Source organism: Oncorhynchus gorbuscha, unplaced genomic scaffold, assembly GCF_021184085.1.
Source record: "Oncorhynchus gorbuscha isolate QuinsamMale2020 ecotype Even-year unplaced genomic scaffold, OgorEven_v1.0 Un_scaffold_1205, whole genome shotgun sequence".
In the NCBI taxonomy this organism is placed as follows: Eukaryota; Metazoa; Chordata; class Actinopteri; order Salmoniformes; family Salmonidae; genus Oncorhynchus; species Oncorhynchus gorbuscha.
Genome location: NW_025746051.1, coordinates 180,706 through 186,839, shown reverse-complemented (window position 1 = coordinate 186,839; position 6,134 = coordinate 180,706). Strand labels below are relative to the sequence as shown.

The window sequence follows — 6,134 nt, the reverse complement described above, 5'->3', positions numbered from 1 at the left end:
TCAATCAGAGGCCAGTGTCAGTGTAGTTAGTTGTCACTGATTGAGAAATCAAATCAAATCAAATTTATTTATATAGCCCTTCGTACATCAGCTGATATCTCAAAGTGCTGTACAGAAACCCAGCCTAAAACCCCAAACAGCAAACAATGCAGGTGTAAAAGCACGGTGGCTAGGAAAAACTCCCTAGAAAGGCCAAAACCTAGGAAGAAACCTAGAGAGGAACCGGGCTATGTGGGGTGGCCAGTCCTCTTCTGGCTGTGCCGGGTAGAGATTATAACAGAACATGACCAAGATGTTCAAATGTTCATAAATGACCAGCATGGTCAAATAATAATAAGGCAGAACAGTTGAAACTGGAGCAGCAGCACAGTCAGGTGGACTGGGGACAGCAAGGAGCCATCATGTCAGGTAGTCCTGGGGCACGGTCCTAGGGCTCAGGTCCTCCGAGAGAGAGAAAGAAAGAGAGAATTAGAGAGAGCATATGTGGGGTGGCCAGTCCTCTTCTGGCTGTGCCGGGTGGAGATTATAACAGAACGTGGCCAAGATGTTCAAATGTTCATAAATGACCAGCATGGTTGAATAATAGTAAGGCAGAACAGTTGAAACTGGAGCAGGAGCATGGCCAGGTGGACTGGGGACAGCAAGGAGTCCTCATGTCAGGTAGTCCTGGGACATGGTCCTAGGGCCCAGGCCAGTTGAAACTGGAGCAGCAGCATGGCCAGGTGGACTGGGGACAGCAAGGAGTCATCATGTCAGGTAGTCCTGGGGCATGGTTCTAGGGCTCAGGTCCTCCGAGAGAGAGAAAGAAAGAGAGAAGGAGAGAATTAGAGAACGCACACTTAGATTTACACAGGACACCGAATAGGACAGGAGAAGTACTCCAGATAAACAAACTGACCCTAGCCCCCGACACATAAACTACTGCAGCATAAATACTGGAGGCTGAGACAGGAGGGGTCAGGAGACACTGTGGCCCCATCCGAGGACACCCCGGACAGGGCCAAACAGGAAGGATATAACCCCACCCACTTTGCCAAAGCACAGCCCCCACACCACTAGAGGGAAATCTTCAACCACCAACTTACCATCCTGAGACAAGGCCGAGTATAGCCCACAAAGATCTCCGACACGGTACAACCCAAGGGGTGGGGGAACCCAGACAGGCCGACCAACAGTGAATCAACCCACCCAGGTGACGATCCCCCCCAGGGACGGCACGAGAGGAGCCCTAGCAAGCCAGTGACTCCAGCCCCGTAACAGGGTTAGAGGCAGAGAATCCCAGTGGAAAAAGGGGAACCGGCCAGGCAGAGACAGCAAGGGCGGTTCGTTGCTCCAGAGCCTTTCCGTTCACCTTCCCACTCCTGGGCCAGACTACACTCAATCATATGACCCACTGAAGAGATGAGTCTTCAGTAAAGACTTAAAGGTTGAGACCGAGGTTTGCGTCTCTGACATGGGTAGGCAGACCGTTCCATAAAAATGGAGCTCTATAGGAGAAAGCCCTGCCTCCAGCTGTTTGCTTAGAAATTCTAGGGACAATTAGGAGGCCTGCGTCTTGTGACCGTAGCGTACGTATAGGTATGTACGGCAGGACCAAATCAGAGAGGTAGGTAGGAGCAAGCCCATGTAATGCTTTGTAGGTTAGCAGTAAAACCTTGAAATCAGCCCTTGCTTTGACAGGAAGCCAGTGTAGAGGCTAGCACTGGAGTAATATGATCAAATTTTTTGGTTCTAGTCAGGATTCTAGCAGCCGTATTTAGCACTAACTGAAGTTTATTTAGTGCTTTATCCGGGTAGCCGGAAAATAGAGCATTGCAGTAGTCTAACCTAGAAGTGACAAAAGCATGGATTAATTTTTCTGCATCATTTTTGGACAGAAAGTTTCTGATTTTTGCAATGTTACGTAGATGGAAAAAAGCTGTCCTCGAAATGGTCTTGATATGTTCTTCAAAAGAGAGATCAGGGTCCAGAGTAACGCCGAGGTCCTTCACAGTTTTATTTGAGACGACTGTACAACCATTAAGATTAATTGTCAGATTCAACAGAAGATCTCTTTGTTTCTTGGGACCTAGAACAAGCATCTCTGTTTTGTCCGAGTTTAATAGTAGAAAGTTTGCAGCCATCCACTTCCTTATGTCTGAAACACATGCTTCTAGCGAGGGCAATTTTGGTGCTTCACCATGTTTCATTGAAATGTACAGCTGTGTGTCATCCGCATAGCAGTGAAAGTTTACATTATGTTTTCGAATAACATCCCCAAGAGGTAAAATATATAGTGAAAACAATAGTGGTCCTAAAACAGAACCTTGAGGAACACCGAAATGTACAGTTGATTTGTCAGAGGACAAACCATTCACAGAGACAAACTGATATCTTTCCGACAGATAAGACCTAAACCAGGCCAGAACATGTCCGTGTAGACCAATTTGGGTTTCCAATCTCTCCAAAAGAATGTGGTGATCGATGGTATCAAAAGCAGCACTAAGGTCTAGGAGCACGAGGACAGATGCAGAGCCTCGGTCCGATGCCATCAAAATGTCATTTACCACCTTCACAAGTGCCGTCTCAGTGCTATGATGGGGTCTAAAACCAGACTGAAGCATTTCGTATACATTGTTTGTCTTCAGGAAGGCAGTGAGTTGCTGCGCAACAGCCTTCTCTAAAATCTTTGAGAGGAATGGAAGATTCGATATAGGCCGATAGTTTTTTATATTTTCTGGGTCAAGGTTTGGCTTTTTCAAGAGAGGCTTTATTACTGCCACTTTTAGTGAGTTTGGTACACATCCAGTGGATAGAGAGCCGTTTATTATGTTCAACATAGGAGGGCCAAGCACAGGAAGCAGCTCTTTCAGTAGTTTAGTTGGAATAGGGTCCAGTATACAGCTTGAAGGTTTAGAGGCCATGATTATTTTCATCATTGTGTCAAGAGATATAGTACTAAAACACTTGAGCGTCTCTCTTGATCCTAGGTCCTGGCAGAGTTGTGCAGACTCAGGACAACTGAGGTTTGGAGGAATACGCAGGTTTAAAGAGGAGTCCGTAATTTGCTTTCTAATAATCATAATCTTTTCCTCAAAGAAGTTCATGAATTTATCACTGCTAAAGTGCAAGTCATCCTCTCTTGGGGAATGCTGCTTTTAGTTAGCTTTGCCACAGTATCAAAAAGGAATTTCGGATTGTTCTTATTTTCCTCAATTAAGTTAGAAAAATAGGACGATCGAGCAGCAGTAAGGGCTCTTCGGTACTGCACGGTACCATCCTTCCAAGCTAGTCGGAAGACTTCCAGTTTGGTGTGGCGCCATTTCCGTTCCAATTTTCTGGAAGCTTGCTTCAGAGCTCGGGTATTTTCTGTGTACCATGGAGCTAGTTTCTTATGAGACATTTTTTTAGTTTTTAGGGGTGCAACTGCATCTAGGGTATTGCGCAAGGTTAAATTGAGATCCTCAGTTAGGTGGTTAACGGATTTTTGTCCTCTGGCGTCCTTGGGTAGGCAGAGGGAGTCTGGAAGGGCATCAAGGAATCTTTGTGTTGTCTGTGAATTTATAGCACGACTTTTGATGTTCCTTGGTTGGGGTCTGAGCAGATTATTTGTTGCAATTGCAAACGTAATAAAATGGTGGTCTGATAGTCCAGGATTATGAGGAAAAACATTAAGATCCACAACATTTATTCCATGGGACAAAACTAGGTCCAGCGTATGACTGTGAGAGTGAGTGGGTCCAGAGACATGTTGGACAAAACCCACTGAGTCGATGATGGCTCCAAAAGCCTTTTGCAGTGGGTCTGTGGACTTTTCCATGTGAATATTAAAGTCACCAAAGATTAGAATATTATCTGCAATGACTACAAGGTCTGATAGGAATTCAGGGAACTCAGTGAGAAACGCTGTATATGGCCCAGGAGGCCTGTAAACAGTAGCTATAAAAAGTGATTGAGTAGGCTGCATAGATTTCATGACTAGAAGCTCAAAAGAAGAAAACGTCATTTTTTTTTTTGTAAATTGAAATTTGCTATCGTAAATGTTAGCAACACCTCCGCCTTTGCGGGATGCACGGGGATATGGTCACTAGTGTAGCCAGGAGGTGAGGCCTCATTTAACACAGTAAATTCATCAGGCTTAAGCCATGTTTCAGTCAGGCCAATCACATCAAGATTATGATCAGTGATTAGTTCATTGACTATAATTGCCTTTGAAGTAAGGGATCTAACATTAAGTAGCCCTATTTTGAGATGTGAGGTATCATGATCTCTTTCAGTAATGACAGGAATGGAGGTGGTCTTTATCCTAGTGAGATTGCTAAGGCGAACACCGCCATGTTTAGTTTTGCCCAACCCAGGTCGAGGCACAGACACGGTCTCAATGGTGATAGCTAAGCTGACTACACTAACTATGCTAGTGGCAGACTCCACTATGCTGGCAGGCTGGCTAATAGCCTGCTGCATGGCCTGCACCCTATTTCAAATCCAGTTCTCTGGACAGCTCGGCCACAGTACCCACTGTTAAAATGGACTGCTTGGTCGTCGCACAGACAATCACGACTTTCCTTTTTTCCAATAAAGGATTTGATGTGAACAACCACCGGTAGGAGGTGCAACTGCCACCGCGGGAGCACAGGACTTGGTGGCTGGTTGGTTAAGGCGATGGACTACACTATTGAGTTGGAACCCCATCCGTGACACACAACATTGCTTATTTTCTCCCTTGCATGGGCGACATGAAAGTAAAAACCCTGAAATAAAAAAGAACATGTGATAGCTTGCGCAAAAAAGCTCAATAAAGATGGCAGTGGTGGGATTTGAACCCACGCCTCCTTAGAGACTGGAGCCTTAATCCAGCGCCTTAGACCGCTCGGCCACACTACCCAGCTCTGGCAAACTATTCACACTTTCTCGTCAGTTACCTAGAGCGTCTGCACTTCCTTGTATTTTAGTCTTCTTTTTCATTTTCTTCTTTAAAATCTTTATGTATCTCATGTTGATCTTGCGTCCTTCATCTTTTTTTGATTCTCTTTTTAAAAATCTTAAGTTATCTGATGTTGCTCTTTCTTCCATCGTATAAACTTAGAATTAGTTTCTGCTTTTCTGTCTGAAGCAGATTGAATTAGAAAAATATGGCAGATAATTGCAATAACAGACTCGGGATTTAGGGTAAAGGCTGGATTCCCTTTATTTGTCCGGTGCCCTTGGTGGCCTTGTTTGAAATTACATTACAGTTTTCTGTTGAGAAAAACTTGTAGCGTTGGACTTTGAACCCACACCTCCGAAAGACTGGGTCCTTAAATCCAGTTCTCTGGACAGCTCGGCCACAGTACCCACTGTTAAAATGGACTGCTTGGTCGTCGCACAGACCATCACAACTTTCCTTTTTTCCTATCAAGGATTTGACATGAACAACCACCGGTAGGAGGTGCAACTGCCACCGCGGAGCACAGGACTTGGTGGCTGGTTGGTTAAGGCAATGGACTACACTATTGAGTTGGAACCCCATCCGAGACACACAACATTGCTTCTTTTTTCCTTTGCATGGGCGACATGAAAGTAAAAAACCTGAAATAAAGCAGAACATGTGATCGCTTGCGCAAACAAGCTCTATTGAGTTGGAACCCCATCCGTGACACAAAACATTGCTTCTTTTCTCCCTTGCATGGGCAACATGAAAGTAAAAACCCTGAAATAAAGCAGAACATGTGATAGTTTGCGCAAACAAGCTCTATTGAGTTGGAACCCCATCCGTGACACAAAACATTGCTTCTTTTCTCCCTTGCATGGGCAACATGAAAGTAAAAACCCTGAAATAAAGCAGAACATGTGATAGTTTGCGCAAACAAGCTCAATAAAGATGGCAGTGGTGGGATTTGAACCCACGCCTCCTTAGAGACTGGAGCCTTAATCCAGCGCCTTAGACCGCTCGGCCACACTACCCAGCTCTGGCAAATTATGTGCACTTTCTCCTCAGTTACCTAGAGCGTCTGCACTTCCTTGTATTTTAGTCTTCTTTTTCATTTTCTTCTTTAAAATCTTTATCTATCTCACGTTGCTCTTGCGTCCTTCATCTTTTTTTGATTCTCTTTTTAAAAATCTTAATTTATCTGATGTTGCTCTTTCTTCCATCGTATAAACTTAGAATTAGTTTC

General features: G+C 44.6%; 2 non-coding genes across 2 annotated transcripts; both read right to left on the bottom strand.

Moving 5' to 3' along the window:
* Positions 1 to 4,781: 4,781 nt before the first annotated feature.
* trnal-aag lies at positions 4,782 to 4,863 on the bottom strand. Its single transcript has one exon. It is a non-coding gene; the product is annotated as a tRNA-Leu (tRNA).
* A 977-nt stretch (positions 4,864 to 5,840) lies between these two features.
* Positions 5,841 to 5,922, bottom strand: trnal-aag. The gene has a single exon. It is a non-coding gene; the product is annotated as a tRNA-Leu (tRNA).
* Positions 5,923 to 6,134: the final 212 nt, after the last annotated feature.